General features: G+C 40.6%; 1 long non-coding RNA gene across 1 annotated transcript in view; it reads left to right on the forward strand.

Annotated features, from left to right (window-relative positions):
- LOC105853914 overlaps positions 1–18,387 on the forward strand; it is a 148,490-nt gene that overhangs the window by 99,773 nt on the left and 30,330 nt on the right. The window contains exon 3 of the long non-coding RNA XR_001145655.1: positions 679–852. This is a non-coding gene — a long non-coding RNA (uncharacterized LOC105853914). The remainder of the gene's footprint in view (positions 1–678; positions 853–18,387) is intronic.

Here is an 18,387-nt window from a genome sequence, read left to right on the forward strand (position 1 = left end):
AAACAAAAACCACTTAACCCAGAAGTAAAAGATGAATTACAAGAACAACAGTAAGCAAAGAAAATTATAATGTGCTTCAAATATAAATATTGATTATTAAAAGTAGGGATACTAAAATACTACAATACATGAGAAATAGGAGAGAGGTAAACAGAATAAAATGGTCTAAGGTCCTATCATTAACATATCCATATTAAATATGCACTTAGAGATTTAGGATCTATTAAGTATGCACTTAGTAAATTTGGGTTTAGTTCTGAAACAGCAGACTAAAAAAAAAGAACATTCATAAGTCAAGACCGAAAAAGAGAAGTGAGTCAAAGAATAAAAATTGAGAGGGGATGTGAAACACCATCATCATCAGTATCAACAATCTAAATAAATATTAATACATTAAACTTTTTTTTAAAAAACAGAGAATTCAGATTTAGTGAAATGCAAAACTAACAGGGAGCAATCTTAGACATACAATGATGAATGAAAAAAGCAACTTGCAGAGCTTAAGCCACTAATACATTTTTTAACTCAAAGCAATTGGCTGGTAGCATCTAAAAGCATTATATGCACTAGAACTATATAAACAAGAGCACACGTGTACCTCAGGGTGTTTTGCCTGAGAGTGGGGAGGGTTCTAGAAAGGGGTACAGAGTGTTTCATGGAATTTATCTGCCTTGTTAGGTGAGTCACTTTGGATAACCACCTGCCCTGTAAGAGGATGCAGACCCAATTCTACTACAGTGTCACCTGGAATAGATGGAGAGTAGAGCTGAGCAAAGAGAACCTTGATGTGGGGATAACCAGGATCAGCAAGAAAGAAGATACCAAGTTCCCTCTTTCCACTGCCCCACAGAGGTGAGTGTCTGGATCTATAGGCCGGGTCGTGGAAGGCAGTGCTCTCTCGTTTTTTATGCCTTTTTACATTGCAGCTCAAGAAAGCTATGGCATGGGGGGCGGTGAGGGGCCATGCGGGGTACATGGTGCCTAGTGCCAGGGTGTTGGGGTTCGGAATGTCTGTGGGCTACAGTGTCATCTCAGAACATGAGCTGTCCTTGAGTATCCTGCAGCCCATGGAAATGAGCCAACCCCCTGCCAGGGTGTGAGACCATCAGGGTGGGGGAAGGGAGTTGAGCTTGGGTGTAACCCTTCACAAAGGGGGTGAGGTGCCCCTGGTGGAAGCTGGACTATTGTCTAAGCAACCTACAGTGAATTCCAAGCACATTTTCAGAAAACACAAATCAGTGCACTGTCGTATTGCTAATGGTTTATTGCTTAAAAAACCAAATGAGGGAAGGGACTTTGGAACAAAGATGACAAAATACTAACAGTTGTTCAATCTCCCTGGCCTGTGCCTGAGGGCTTGTTATTTTACTGTCTGGAAGAGTTTGCTTAAGTAGTACTGCAAAGCCCTCTCCGGGCTCTATAATCCCACTACTTCCCTGCAAAGTAATCACTGCATAGATGTTGGTGTTTTTCCACAACTGTTTTTCCATGGAGTCAAATATGCACACCTAGAAATACTAAGCTTGTGTGCAGAGTGGGAGAGGACTGTTCTTCCCGTCGTTTGGAGTTTTGGTGTGTGTGGAAGCTTTCTCATCTGTTCTCCTTCAAGCTGTAGAGATTCTGTGTTCCTAATACTATGTTGGCCTTCTCCTTTTGTGACTTGGGTAGTCTGGGAATTAGTCTCTGGTAATTGAGATATACCAGAATAAAAAGACAGAGTAAACTTTGGATAGCCAAGATCCTGTTTCTCAGTTTACCTGAGAAGGGTAAACTGGCACTTCTTTATCATATTGCCCTTTAGAAGCCAAACATCCCCAAAGGCTTCGATTTTGATCAAACATAAGAAACAAGGCCTTCCGTCCTGTAAAGGACGGTTCTGTGTCTCGTCGGCATTTCTTGAACTCTTAACAGTCCCACTTGCTTCCTGTGTTTTGATTTTCTCTCGAATCTTCACGAAGGGAAGTGAGTGTGTTCTGAGCATAGGCCTGTTTGCTGTTCTGAGGCTGCCGTCTCTTCATCTCCCAGTTCTTCTAGCTCTTTCCACTCCTGGGCCAGAGAAAGACTCCTTTCTTCCTTGAGTGAAGCAAGCACTCACATTCTTTCTGTTTGTCCCTTTTCAGCCAGGCCTAGACTGTCTCCCCCTCACTGTTGTATACCTTGAAATGCCTCATCATGCACATGTTAAAAGTAATTTTTATTTATGATACGACCCCTTGAACTTCCCATCAAATTTTTTCCCCAAAGGCATCTCCCCTCACCGCGCCCCTCCTTCTCCCATTCCCAAGGCCACTGTTTGATCTAGTTACATTTTTATATGGAAAACATTTTAAGCAGCTCCAGTTGCTGATTTTACAAAGAATAAAAACAGAACTGATCGGAGCTGTTTTTGGCAGGCACCCTGAGACCCAAGCAGCAAGCCACTGATAGATTCCTGCTGCACAAGTGATTTGTTTTGTTTTATGAACTTGTACAAGCAACTCTTTCTTTTTTAAGGGGAATATGGTCGGGAAAGAAGGGGGGAAAAAAGACCAGCATACCAGGGGGTAGCACATACTCTGTTCTTTAACCAACTTTTAAAAATATGTTTTATGTCAGTATCTGAATTACAGAAAGCAGGCTGACACACACTCTTTTTTTGTTGTTATTGTTGTTCAAACTCCATGCTGAAAGTGGGTGTAAAATAATCCTTTTGCTTTGATTTCTGAATTGGTTTTGATGAGTTGGATATTAAATGTGACTTGTCCAAAAGGCACATATTGATGCAGGGCATAAGTGTCAGCATTTAGATGGAGAATAATTGGATTCATATCTGTGTTATGTTTTCAAATTGCTGGGTCAGTTCTGGGTCTCCCGCTGTAAATTCTTCACTGCAGGCCCAAGTAAAAGGAATGTGACAGATTTAATACCTAGAATAAGTTATTAACTGTAAGGAGGCATAAAACAGTGGTGGCACTGCTGAGCAGAGAACATTACACTGCTCATAATTCTGTAAATGAAAATTAAAATGTTTTATATAGCACTGAAATATTTTTCTTCATTAACTCCTTTGCTTTACTCAAGTCCGTTCTCTATGTTTGATCTAATGGAGAACAACCACTTTTATCTGACCACTGAAGTCATGACTGTTTCAGTTGTACCATCCAGGTGTGAGACAACGAATTGGGAAAGAGAAGGGAGTTACTGATCATGTTTCATTTCCCAAAAGGTCAGGTGGCTACTGTAGTTGATCCTCTCTAGGTCAAGTCCCGTTATAAAGATTTTGTGAGCCATCATTTTTCTGTCATAGTGTCAGAGTGTTACAGTGCAGGAGAGAGAGGCATCACTGAACCCCCAAACCTGCCTATTCTAAATAAGTTCTGCCATCTGCTGCATCAAGACAAGACATGTAAGAAGTTTAATGGAAAGGAACTTTAATACAATGAGTGTGCAATACAGCAGTCATAAAGAATATAGTTTCTAAATCAAACACCCAAAGTTAGCCATCCCCTTGTAAGTAAAAGTCCACCCAAAAGGGATTGGCCCAAAGCAAGGCCTGAAAGCCTGCCACAAGTCTAGAGCACCTTCTGGCTGGGACCCAAGGAAAGGGTCAGAAATGGCCAGGCAAGTCTGGGAGGAAAAGAGCAAAATCAAAATCAAGATTAACGCTGCCATAGTCAAACCTCCCCATGGGTCTCTCACCCACTTTTGTTTCAACCAGTCCAGGACCAAGAAGAAGCAACTGCAGTTTCTTCACATGTCTCTGCTCCAGGCGCCTCCCTCAGGTCTCCTCTGGCTCCATCCTGTTTCCTTCCTTTTCAGTCTCCTCCCCAGATTATTCTTCTCTCTTTGCTCAGCTCCACCCTTCTTTGGGTGGGGCAGGGAACCCCGGTTGTCCCCTTTTCCTGGGGACCACCCTGTTTCAAAAGCACACTTCCTACCAAAAAGAGGGAAAATTGAATCTCTGCTAAGTAACTGGGAAATTATTTGGAAGATAGGATGACAGGAACAAAGAAAGGGTGGGCACAGATGTTTTTCACTCTTTACCAGCATTTTCAAGGAGGCCACTGCTGGCACAAAGTTTGGCTTTTTCTGTGACAGAATAATCAGCAGTGACTTGCTGTGCCTGGGTTGCTAGGTCATCCTCACTCTGAGGAAATTCATGGCTTCTACAGCACCTATTATCATGCAAGCCAGGTGAGCAGGGAAATTCAATGCCACAATGACTTTTTTTTTTAAAGATTTATTTATTTATTCATACAGAACTGGGGTACAGGCCAGAGATGTGGGGGGTGAGAGGATTCACCAGGGACAGAGTGGGGAGCAGAACAGGCAGATCAAGGAAGTATACACTGCTGAGGGGAGCAGCGGGCGGGCCAGGAGAGGTCTGCCGTGCCATGTGGTCACCTCCGGGGCAGGCGGGGATCGAACTCACGCGGAAGTGGCTTTAGCTTCTTAGTGCTGTGCTTTAACCTGCTGTGCCACCAGGGAGGGCCACAGGCAGCCTTTTAAGTACTTTACAAATACTGGCCCGTTTTATTCTCTTCACAGTGTGATGTCCTCTTTTATTATGAATGAAGAAACTGAGGCTATACTCACATCTCCTCCATATATTAATGTATCTGTTTTCTCTAAATGACTTTATTATTTTCGATTCAAATAAGGAGTATATTGAAGAAATTGGTTCACTGCAATGGATGGAAAATAAATAATACCATGGGTTTGATGTGATCATTATATTTTCAGATACATACTGAGAGGGATGCATATGTCATTTCATCCTCATCAGGGTTAAAATAAAAAAATGGAAAATAGGGCTCTCTCTGGTGGTGCAGTGGGTTAGAGTGCAGCACTGCAAGCTAGCGGTAGCCACTTCAGTACAAATTTTATCCCCGGCCCCAGAAGTGACCCACGTGGCGCGGCAGACCTCTCCTGTCTCACATGCTGTTCCCCTCAGCAATGTACTTCATCAGTCTGCCTGTTCTGCTCCCCACTGTGTCTCTGGGGAATCCTCCCATACCCTGCATGTCTGGCCTATACCCCAGTTCTGTATAAGTAAGTAAATAAACCTTTTTAAAAAATGGAAATAATGAGTGGTGAGAATATAGAGAAATTGGAGCCCTCATGCACTGCTAATGGGAATATAAATGGTTTCATGGCTGTGGAAAGCTGTTTGGCACTTCCTCCAGTTTAATGTTTCATTATTGTATGATTCTGCAATCCCCTTCTTAGTATGTTACCCGAGATTTAAAAACAGGGTTCACATTACTTGTACCAGGATGTCCATAGCAACATGATTCATAATAACCCCAAAGTGCAAGTAATCTTAATACTCATCAGCAGGTGTATAGATCAACAAAATGTGGTATAGCCACACCTTGGAATATTATTTGGTCACAAAAAGGGTGCGCCTTAATGACATTGTACTAGGTGAAAGATGCAGACACAAAAGGCCACGTAGTGTTTGATTCCATTCAAAAGAAATATCCAAAGTAAGTAAATCCACAGGGACAAAAAATAATCAGGGACTGTGGAGTGGGGACGGGATTATCTGCTTAATGTCTATAATGAAAATGTTCTGGAGTTAACTAGTAGTGATCAGCATACTTTATGAATGTAATGAAAACACCAAATTACATGTCTTAAAAGGTAAACATGATGATATGTGGCTTGTAACCAACCCACTTGAAATCCAATAAAAATGCTTTTATAAAAAGAGAATCATAGACCAAAAAAATTGAAGGTGCTTCAAAAGGTATCGCAGTTATTTTCTTTGTGCAGCACCTTTTCTTAGTGAATAAGGATTTTCCTGATACTAGACCACTGAAATAAAATCCCCACAAACAGGATGATAAAGCCATGTAAATATGGATACATATATGCATTATTTTTATTTTAAAAGATGTTTGTCTTACACCTAAATTAATTTTACATATTCTACCAGCTATCACAAAGTTCAGATAACCATGTTGACTATCAGCAAGCTTGTGTTTATATCTTGCTTCTATCACTTACCGTGGGAATTGGGATAATTCCTGAATGTCTAAACTTCATCTGTAAAGTGGGACTAACAATTTGTGGGTTATTAACTTCAGAAAGTAAGATTTCTTGAGCCTACTCTTTGCAAGCCAGACAATATGCTAGAAACATCTTGTGTAGCTCCATTAAACCATCACAAAAATCTCATGAGGTCCAATTTAAACATAATAACTGTACAGTTAGTCCTTATGCTGCACAATTCTACTAAGTCCTGCTGAAAACCTAATGCCGTCTCTATCCACAATCAAAGAGTTACTGAATCAGAATTTTTACCTTCTTCAATTTCCTTAAATTCTTATTCTGTTACCATATAGATCATACTTTGCGATTAACAAAGCATTAATTTATAATAAAGTTAAAAGATTGTCATCATTCTAATCTCTCTTAAAAACTTGATCCCCCAAATCATTTGTATCTTACATTTTACCAGTTGCTAATGCCTTGCATATACTCTCAAAAAGATCCTGTCTTAGCATGCTGACAAAATTTGCCCCCAAATCTATGAAATTCACCAAAATAAAAGTACAAAAAACATCAGTCAGCTCTTAATTGACACTGGGGTCTTGATGTCTCCCGTTGGCGTCTGAGAGACCCACTCATGTACACCAGCACTCATTAACTAAAAATAAATTCAAGTGTGCAGATTCAGTGACAATAATAATAAACAAATGCCAAATTACAAAAATATATTATACCCTTGCACCAGCAATCAAAATGAGCTTGGAGTCTCGGAAAGTCCAAGTGGCAATAAATGTATGACCCCCAGCTGAATCAGAAATGTGAGGGTGAAAACCCCTTTTCTCTTAAGGAGTCAATGTAACATGTTCCGAAGTAATAATTCAAATATTAAGCATACTGTTTCTCCCTCGCTTGGTCTTGAGTTTGACAGAATGCTTAGGAACTTACCTCACAGGGAGATGCTTTGTCCACCAGTCAACTTTGCAAAACACAAGGTTACTAAAACAGCCTGTGTTTATAAGACAAGGTCACAAAGAATTTAAACAACTCTTAGTGCGTCTGAGTTAATCCCCAGTTTAGTTTTTTCAAACCTTCTCAATCTGTCCTTAATTATTTCAATCCAATTCACCCTTTGCACATCCAGACCCATGGAGGGAGAATTAGGCCCCTGGGTTTTACATTTTCATTAAATGCTGGGGCTAATGTACAACCAACTTGAATTGTGGGTGGCAGCTCATTTCATGATTTCTTCAGAGGAAATTTGACTGAACACATGGCGCTGGGCGATGCAACAAGATCACTATTTGCTTTGCAAGTGGGTCATTGTAAAATGGGATTTGGCAAGCATTCGCCAAATCCTCTTACTTTGGCTCACAGCTGAATTGTCCTTTCAGCTACCTTTTCGTTACCAAAATAAGAAAGTCAGATTCATGACGCTTAAAAAAAGTACACGTTAGTTCTGTGAGCAGTCACTGCTTGCACCAGACTTCCACTCCATCCCCACTTTAGGGCAGTGTGGCTGTCTGTGGTTCATTCATTCTGAGAGCTCAGTAATGCCCCCTGATAATGCTAAACCATTCTTTAAGTATCTGTGTGAATATATGCAGAATCGTACAAATTGCAAGTTTTTAAATATCTGTTTGCACCTATGTAGAACCCTACACAAGTGACTATGATGTAAAAGTATATACTTTATGTAGGAACATAAATTATAAACAAATTGGAAAAGTGTAAAAGTACATATCTAATAATAACATACAGTGTGGAGGGGAGTTTTAATTCAAACTTTAAATATTAGCTAAATATTTAGAGAATACCATCTGCTTGCAGTTACAAAATATGGAGTACGTTTATTGTTCAACCTAGATAAGCACTCCCATATTTTGTTAACGGTTTTAGATTTGTTTCCATAAATTGAATCAGGAAAGGACAACAGCAGCAAACAGGACTCCCTAGGAAAACTCAAATCAGATTCTGTAAAAAGTAGATTTCAGAATTCTGCCATAAAAACAACATGTAAAATATAAAGTGAACTGGGAAAAAGCTATGGGAGACAATATATGAAAATTAAAAAGGAAGGAAGGAATATAATGAATAATTTGAAATAAGTAAAAGATAAATACATTAAATGTTGACAGGGACCCTCCCTGGTGGCACAACATGTTAAAGCACAGCACTTCAAAGCTAGCTGCAGCCACTGCAGCACAAGTTCGATCCCCGGCCAGGGAGGTGACCCACATGGTGCGGCAGACCTCTCCTGACCCGCCCGCTGCTCCCCCCAGCAGTGTACTTCGTCGATCTGTCTGTTCTGTTCCCCATTCTCTCTCTGGTGAATCCTCTCACTGCCCCTGTACCTCTGGCCTGTACCCCAGTTCTGTATGAATAAATAAATCTTTAAAAAAAAAAAGAGGTATTATATAAATGACTGTGACCTCTCTTACAATGAAATAAGCCACCTTTCAAAAGCACCAATGCAAATTTAACAGGAAACCTTCAAAAGTGTATGTTGAGAAACCAAGTTTTAAGGAAGTTTTGGTAATTTTTGCAATCAAAATGCATAACATTAAAATAACAGTTACCACTGGGTAGTAAGATTTTATTATTTTTTAAATTTACACCATTTTGTGTAAGTTTTTGGCAGTATATCTATTATGTTGGCAATTAGGAAAATATCTCAACTGTATCATACATAGTCACTTCCCCACTTTCAAGAACAGCAAACCACATGCTTTTCCAAGTCAAACTAACACTGAACTTCCAGGTAGCACTGGTCGCCTTCATGATCCCTTACTTTCTATTTCAACATCTTCAGTTTTTCAGTTGCACTTTCCATCTTTCTCTTGATCTGTGGGACACAAAATGTAACTAGAATGATAGAATAATAACAGGTATTCATGTTTCTTTGCCTTCCCCAACACTACTATCACCATTTACTCAGAAATGCTGAATATTCACTCAGCAAATACGACATTAATTGAAGTCTTATAAGGATACTGGAAACCTTGTGGTGTTACATACAGTAATTTGATATCAGTTAAAAGGCTAAATTATTGGGATGAAATAAACTACTTCCCTGAAGTTTCTTCTAGATCAGTGATTAACGCAAAAGTCAAATTGTAAGATAGTAGGGGGAAAGATTTCTCTCATTACAGGTAGAAAAGAACAGTCATCACTGAGAGAAGAATGGTTTGTCTATGCTATTTTAACAGTCACCAACCATGTCAGCGTGAATTGGGCAGGGAGGGGAGACATTTATGAAAACTACTTACTAGAGTTGGTATGACTTCGATTTGAGATAAAGATCTTCTTTTTAAAAAGATTTACTTATTTATTCATACAGAACTGGGGTACAGGCCAGAGGTGCAGGAGCAGTGAGAGGCTTCGCCAGAGACAGACTGAGGAGCAGGACAGGCAGATTGACTAAGTACACTGCTGAGGGGAGCAGCAGGCGAGATAAGAGAGGTAACTAACCTCCCTGGCTGGAGATCAAACTCATGCTAAAGCACCTGCAGCTAGGCTAGCTTCATAGTGCTTTAACCCATTGTAACACCAATGAGGGTGCCATTAAATGTTCAATTCTTATAAATGCACCTATTTATTCATCTTTGGGAAGGAATCTTAAAGACTCTTTAAGGGGCCCTCCCTGGTGTCACAAAGGCTTAAAGCCCAGCACTCTGGAGCTTTCCGCAGTCACTGCAGCACAAGTTTGATCCCCAACCAGGATGGTGACCCCCATGGCTCAGCAGACCTCTCCTGACTCACCTGCTGCTCCCCTCAGCAGTGTATTTCAGTAGATCTGCCTGTTCTGCTCTGGTGAATCCTTTCACCCTCCCACACTTCTGGCCTGTACTCCAGTTCTTGTGTGCATAACTAAATCTTTTTTTAAAAAAATTGCAGGTGTGATCAAGATTTAAAAAATCGCCTTTGCTATGAGACACACTAAAGTTTATGATCTTAAGGAAATTTTTAGTGTTGTTCTCTAGCATTCACGTTACTAATATAAAAATTTTCATGTTATTTGTCTTGTTACACGGAATGATCATCATGTCAGACTTCCGGAGCAAGTTTCTAAGTGTTTTTTTTTTTTTTAAGATTTATTTATTTATTCATACAGAACTGGGGTACAGGCCAGAGATGCGGAGGGTGAGAGGATTCATCAGACACAGATTGGAGAGCAGAACAGGCAGACGGACAAAGTACACTGCTGAGGGGAGCAGCGGGCTGGTCAGGAGAGGTCTGCCATGCTGTGTGGGTCACCTCTGGGGCAGGCAGGGGTCGAACTCATGCGGAAATGGCTTAAGCTTCCTAGTGCTGTGCTTCAACCCACTGTGCCACCAGGGAGGGCCCTCAAGTTTCTGAGTTTTTAAGCCACCTTCTTATAGTCTGAGATGGTCACGTGTGGCCAGCAATTTCATTGTAGCAATCTTAAGAAACAGTGCAAATAACACCATTCCGAACATACTTCAAATCTCTCTTTCACCAGTTTTGCCTATCACCAACTATTCTAGAAAGCAGTGATGCAGCTAATGGCAAGATTAATCCATACTTGAGGGTTGGGGGAGATCAACATTGAGTAGTTTTGTAATTATTATCATTAATACTCTCACTCTCTCTTGGCTAAATCCTAGTGTTTCAACATCATGACTTTGTGGTAAGTTAGAAATGTTTCTGTTTGTGCTGGTATTGACCTACTTGCAGGGGTATATGGCTGTTACTATGTCACACATAACTTTCAAAGCTGGCATTTAGCTTGTGCCACTGGAATGAAGAGCCTTTATTAAGGGATGCCCCATGCTCAACTTGGGTGTCTTTTTTTCTTCTTCTTCTTCTATCAACTAGTGGTTTCTAAAATAGCAATGACTGAGAATCACCTGGGAAGTTTCAATGCAGATTCTCAGGCCCATCCTCAAATCTCTTGAATCAGAAAATCCAAGAACAGAGCCCAGGGATTTGTAACACTTTCCCCAAGAATTGCTTTTGGGGACAACAGCCACCTAGCTCTGGGTTGGAATTTTGGAACCACAGCTCTGACCACCTGAGTCTGACAGACTATTCTTTTAGCCAAGCACTTCTAAAAACTTCTGTGTATGCATCTGTGGGTAATGCCAAAAAGTGCATAATCCCTGTCCTCAAACATCCTAATCAGCATTTCCCAAAATACAGTTCATGGGATATTTACAGGTAGTAGTTTAAAAAAGTGATTCATGGCCCTCCCTGGTGGCGCAGCGGGTTAAAGCACAGCACTGAGAAGCTAAAGCCACTTCCGCATGAGTTCGATTCCCGCCTGCCCCGGAGGTGACCACATGGTGTGGCAGACCTCTCCTGACCCGCCCGCTGCTCCCTCAGCAGTGTACTTTGTCGATCTGCCTGTTCTGCTCCCCACTCTGTCTCTGGTGGAGCCTCTCACCACCCCTGAGCCTCTGGCCTGTACCCCAGTTCTGTATGTACAAATAAATAAATCTTTTTAAAAAAAAAAAGTGATTCATGAGCAAATAAACTTGATAATCTCTAGGCTAAATAAAATTTACTTCTTCACTTCAGATTTCTCACAGCCTTAAGTATGTTGTGACTTTCAGAGAGGAAAATCAAACTTCATTGTATGTGGAATCCTTTCTTCATGAACCACATCTTAGAATGAGTGTTTCTAAAAATGATTTGGAAATGCTGAACTAAATTATTGATTTCTTTTGGACTAGAATCATAACTTTATCCATTTTTAACCCCTCCCAGTACCAGAGCAAGGCTGAGTTTAGTGAATTCTCAGATGTTTAAAAATTAGGCTTCATAGATGCTAATGTTTAGGCTAGAAAAGAAGTGTCGGTGGGATGGTGTTGGAACTGGGCCAGCAGAGCCACGGCGTTAGCATTCCTCACAATGTGGAAGTGCCGTGTAACAAACAGCCCCCACCTTTCTAACCCCAGCCAGGCAAGTGGACCTTATATGGAAACACTGGGACACCAGGAAGGAGAATAATCTCTACCCAGGACAAATTGCTTGCCAGTCCTGTGGCGTATTCTAGCATAAATCCCTTGCTGTGCATTATCTGCCAGGCTGTAGTGAAGGAGGGGGAGGCCGGGGAGAAGCTTGACAAATAAAGGATAAGAGGAAATTCAAAAATAGTTCCTATGAGCTGCATTTTGCTAGGACTCAAGCAGACTTGTCTAATATTTTTTGTTTGCTTGATTCTAAATGGCATGAAAGTGCTTCCATTTCACGGGAGGAGGGCTGGCTGGAGTAAAAGTCCAGTGACTAGGAACTGAAGTTTTGCAGCTTATCTTTTAATACAGAGCAGAAAAAGGACTGTATCTCGAAGTGGTTTTGAAGCCAAATTATTTTTCATAGTCTGCATGGTGCTTTGATGAACTAGGGGCGGTTTCCTTGATGTCATCCACATGTTTTAAATAAACAGTAGACTAAGGTTAACAAGCTGCAATCGTAACAGAACTAGTGGGGGGATTATAGCTGAGCTAATTTGATCAATTACTTTTAGTTCCAAAGGTCTCTAGATGAGACAGAAGCCAGTATACACATTTTGGCAGATGAAAAATCAGTTTGGTCAATTCATACCCCGATGGTAATGAACATTCTTTCAGACTTCATTTTTCATCCCCACGAAAGGAGAATCCCTGTAATACCAGTCACTGCTACTCAAAAACAGCCAAAAGATAACTATAAATATTTTTAGGAGCCACAGAAACTTGCATTCCATGGAGGGAGCCTAAGACTCCTTTAAATGGTGTGTGTGAGGTTTTCCTGTCATTCTTTACCTATTAAACTTAATTGATACTACAGATAACTAAAGTCATTAGTCACCATATGCTCTTTTCTCTTTAAAAGTTAATTATTTCCCAATAGCAACTCTATGAGTCCAGTACACGTGCAGTGTATGTATGCACTTTAAACACTGAAGTTTATCAGCTCTGTCATATTGTTGTGATATAAATAAAGGTTATGGGTTTTCCTTTGTATGCAAGTGAAAAAAAAGAATTATAATGAAAGAAAGAGAATGATGTAAATACCACAGTTGTGCAGACTATATGAAACACTGTCTGGTTGTGACAGGACACAAAGTTGTATAAGTCCTGGACCCTGACTTATTTTTTTTTACCATGGAGATGGGGTGTGTACCAAAAACTCTTTAACACAAGGCAAACAGCTCACATAAGAGGTATCAGGGTCGGTAGACAAGTCAGAAGCTGGCAAGCCTTCAACTGGAGGCAGGAATCATAAAAAAAAAAAAAAAAATTCAAAAAGAGCTTTTGTCTGGAATGTTCAGGTCAACATGTAGGTATTTGAGTATACGGACTAAGTCATAGGTGTCAGGAATAGTCTAAGGATAAGGAATAGTTCTTTGGAATTTGAAATTGGCCATGACGGTGTAGGCCCTGGTTGAGTATTTTTGAAAAGACTATATTGGAAACAGAACTAGAATCATTTTCCAGATGCTGTTGTAACTGGGAGAGTCCAAATGGGCCGATCTGCCACTGAAAAGTAAGTGGGCAGAAAGTGGGTGAGCGCCTAGTTGGGGTGCTGGTAGGAATTGAAATGAGAACACGACACTGCAGTGTGTCTACAGAACTGACCACTGGTGGTTTGCAGTAAGATTGGAGAATTAAATATCATCTTCATTGAAGATTAATCTTTAAGCCAAAAAGGTGAATAAATGGCATCAACATTACTGATATGGAAAAAAAAAAAACAAAAAAACGGAGCTCTTTTGCTCTTTTGGTTAGGCATATTCGGAATTTGCACACTCCAGCCCACATCCAAAACCCCGTTCTGCTAAACTGAGTGAAGATCTATGTGGAGCCAGGGAATCAGCTGATGGCAGAAGGGAGCGTGAGTCTGTCTCCCCTCCGGCAAGAATTTTGGGTTCTCATCCCAAAAAACACGTCGTGAACTTTTAGTATGTGCCAGGTACTGTGCTAGGCATAGTAACAAAAACTTATGTATGTGCGACAGAAGTCTCAAGGAATTGCACATCTAGTAGTTTCTCCTTCACTTTATTTACTGCAGAACCTAGACCAGCGAACTTCACATTTCTGTGCCACTCTGTGTAGTGATAGCTTGGGAGATTGCCATGTACATGTTCAGCACAGAGGTGGTGGCGGTAGATTTGCCAGGTGAAAATGTTTTAGGCTCATGGGGGAGTGAATGGGAAATGCTACTCAATCACGAGGCTCACAGAGACGAGAAACGAAGTGAGAGCCCAAGTGCCAGTCAGAGTGGAGCAGCGCAGACGAAATGTTCTCGAGACGTCTCTAAGGTTTCCCCCAAGCTGAAGCTGAGGCTTTCCACAGGCACAGCACTATCCAGGAGTGGAGCTACCCTGTCCTTGGTGCCAGGAGACAGGGGAGGTTCGGAGATTGCAGAAGTCTTCTTACACTGCTGGTGTTTAGTCCATCACTGGTTTTCGTGAGTGCCTTCATTGCTGCTCGCAGAGTGGACGGGAGCTATCTGAAGTTTGTAGTATAGTGGAAAAGAGACACTAATCAAATGTTTACTACACTTTAGTAAACACTTAAAAAGTGAGAGATGGAGCCCTGGTGGCGTGGCGGGTTGGAGCACTGTACCACAAAGCTAAGCCAAGTTGTGGCGGCTTCAGTGCGGAGTTCGATCCCCACCTGGGGATGATCCACAAGGCGTGGCAGACCTCTCCTGTCTCACAGGATGGGGGTACAGACCAAAGGTGCAGGGGCAGTGAGAGGATTCACCAGAGACAGAGTGAGGAGCCGAACAGGCAGATGGACAAAGTACTGCTGAGGGGAGCAGCGGGGGAAACAGGAGAGGTCTGCTGCACCATGTGGGTCACCTCCTGGGCAGGGATGGAACTTGCACTGAAGCCACTACGGCCAGCTTACAGTGCTGTGTCCTAACCCGCTGCCCCACCAGGGAAGGCCCTAAATAAAATGTTTAAAAAAAAAAAAGTGAGAGATAATGCTGATTAGAGTTTAGATTGGAGAATTAATTCAGTAAATTATACTGAACAAACAAGGAATGTACACTGCATTCACCAAAGTCCTTCACAGAATGGGAGCTGGAGGACCACTCAGATCTGTTGCTAATATTGATAACACATCCAGTTGCAGAATCCTGAAAGAACAAAATACTAAAAGGTCCAAAGCCACCAAAGGAAAACCTGGTGCCTACAGTTATCAAGGCAGGAAGTTCAAAGTTGGCCATGCTCATCACAGCACACTGTTGGGCAGTGGTGAACACAGCTGCCTGCTGTCAAGCCCCATGTGACTGGAGACAAGCTATTGATTCTCTGTGAGGCTCAGTTTCCTTCTCTGTGAGGTGGCAGTAATAGGTACATGGCCCTGTGGTTGTGGTGAAAATTAAATCTATAATCCACAGGACTCATTGCACAGTTTCTAGCACTGACCCTCGATTAAGTTTTAGTTGCTATCCAGAGTTTGGATAAGGATTTGTTTGTTGAGCCATAATTCAGATTAGATAAAAATCACCATTCTAAAGTATACAATTCTGTGGTTTTAGAATATTAACAAATCTGTGAAAGCATAACAGCTATCTAATGCCAGAATCTCTCCATCACCCCCAAAAAGAAACCTCATACCTACTAGCCGTCACTCTCCATTCCTCTCCTCTCCAGTCTGTGGAAACCACTAATCTACTTTCTGTCTCTGTGGATTTGCTTATTCTGGACACTACATAGGAATGGAATCCTGTAATAAGTCTCCCGTTGAGTCTGACTCTTTTCATTTACCATGTTTTCATCACTGTACTAGTACTTCTTTGTTGTCAATGCCTAAATAATATTCCAGGGTACAGATTTACCTTATACTTTTTGTTTATCCATTCACCAGTAGGTAGACAGTTGGGTTGTCTTATCACTTTTGGCTCTTACGAATAATGTTGCTCAGGTATTAGTATGTGAGCTTTTGTATGGAAATATGTTCCAGTTCTCTTGAGTATCTAGTAGAATTATAGGATCAAATGTTAACACTGTGTTTAACTTTTTGGAGAAAATGTTTCCCAAAACTGCCGCACCATTTTATAATCCCACCGGCAATGCAAGAGAATTCTAGATTCTCCACACCTCACCAACACTTGTTATTGTCTAGTCTTTTTAGTTCGGCGTCCCAGTGATTGTGAGGTGGTATCTTGTAGAGATATGGATTGGCATTTCTCCCGTGGCTAAGGATGTTGGATATCTTCTCAGGAGAAATGTCCGTTCTCATCACAGTTCATTGTTTTGTTGAGTTATATGTCGCTTTATTGCTGAATTGGGTAAAGATTCCATGGAAAATGTTCACTCCCACACATCCTGGAAAAATATGAGCTCTCCAAGAAAGCACAGATTTTTATTACCTACAAGCTGCCTGAGCAGAGAGCAGATGCTTCCAAATCAGTGGGCATGGAAGTTCCTCCTTGGCAGCAAGAACAGGGCAGACATGGTCTCCCTACTGTCTTGCCACTCCCCTAAACCTTGCCTCTCCCCCTTCCTATTAAAACTCTCCTCAAAACCCAGCCAGCTCCTTGCTTCCCCTGAGTTCTCCATGTCACCTACCATCTGTAGACATTTCTGTACAGATAGAGGCCAGAGGGACAAAAAATAACCTAGTCTACCTATTGCAGGACCTTTTCCAAGCAAAGAGGCTAGAGGCTGGTGCGAACGAACACCTTCCTGTCTCCGATCTCATACTGTACTCAGATCTTTGTCATTGTTGTGGGAAGCATGTGTGGAGAATCCAAGAACTGGTGACAGAAAGTGAGTTCTACCTCCTTAAGTACTTTGTGGCCCAAGGCAAGTTAGTCACCTTCTACAGAGTTTGGTTTTCCTCCCCTACAAAATAAGGAAAATAATAAACTCGGCTTTAGATAGCATCATAGATGTAGTTCAGTCAGCGCCAGAAAAGTATGTATCGTTATATAACACTTCGTGGTGAATTCTGCATTGTAGTTTGTATATGGAGAGTTGGTTTTCCTTTGGAGTGTTGTATTGTTCTGTGAGCTGCTTGCAAAGGATTTGTTTGACAATGAACTAACAAGTTAACACCCCCTACTTTCTATTCATTCACTCATAGGCGTGGTAAACAAGAACTGCTCATTTCTCTGGTGAGATGTTTTATCCCCAAACTAAATATTCAATACTGTATCCTTCATGTCACTATCTAAAAATTAGAATGATGCGCTTACAGGAGCCACGTAGTATGCTAAACATTATTTCATTGAATCACCATTACATTCAAAACCTGAGGAAATAACCATTACTCTCCCATTTTCCAAATGAGAAAATTGAACGTGAACAAAGTTGGGATGACCCCAGAACTAGTCAAAGCTGGAATTAAAAGTACAGTCTGTTTGGCCTGAGATCTCACTCTCTTCATTCTCTACATGTGAAATACCAGAGAGAAAAGTAATTTTGTAAGACTGGAGGTTGATTCTTGCAAGTTCATTTGTGTTATTTATTTTCACATTTCAGTGAAGGATTATCTTGGACAGAATACATAAAAGGAAAAAAAGTAAAAGACTTGGAGAATATCACTGATTTTTGGACAAGGTCGGTTGTTTCTCATTTGAGATTTAGTTAAGAAATGAGGAAAAATTTATTGAGAATCAGAGTTGTTTAACAAATGTGTGAATTATTAAAGGGAGTTGCAATATTTGCCTTTCTAAACAGCATTAGGCTGGGTAAATGTCATCTCTACGGGCTCCGATAAATTCGATTGAGGGTCAAAGGGGTGAGTAAAACTAATTAAATAATAGGCAGCATATGAATAGTATAGTACATGAATTTTTTAAAGGAAAAGCTCAAATACTAAAGAGGAAAAGAAATTAACTTTAGAAGTCAGTGTTACTAAAAGGACAAAAAGAAATTTGAAAGTTGTTTTTTAAAAATAACTGGCATTACTCAGTGATTTCTACAAATATATGTGGTAGAAATGAAAAATGAATAGATAATATGCAAGTATGTATACCCACTATCAAATGATTACAAACCAGACATATGTTTTGTATACAGATGTGTGCACAAATTAATAACACATAGTTTATGTGGTTTTCTGAGATACAAGTGGGAATTTTATCTAAAGTCAAGTGAATTCGACTGTTACACTCATACCACACTTTCTCCTACCTTTTACTCTTAAGACCTTGATATTGTTTTTTCTATTATGTCTCATCATCTTGCCAATTACAAATGTGCTGTTTTTAAATCATCTTCTTGGTCCAGCCTTTTACAAGAAGGATCTGAACTATACTTTCATAATGTATAAAATTAAAATATTTGCCATTTCCAAAACATCACTTTAAAGCAAAACCCAGCCTGCGAGGACTTTTTTTATATATACATATATTACAGTTTATTTTTACATCATTTTGTACATTTTTTTTTTTGGCGAGGGTTTTTTTTTTTAATTAAAAATTTTGTTCTGGCCCTCCCTGGTGGCG

Source organism: Condylura cristata, unplaced genomic scaffold, assembly GCF_000260355.1.
Source record: "Condylura cristata isolate star-nosed mole 26May11 unplaced genomic scaffold, ConCri1.0 scaffold00021, whole genome shotgun sequence".
NCBI classification, from domain to species: Eukaryota; Metazoa; Chordata; class Mammalia; order Eulipotyphla; family Talpidae; genus Condylura; species Condylura cristata.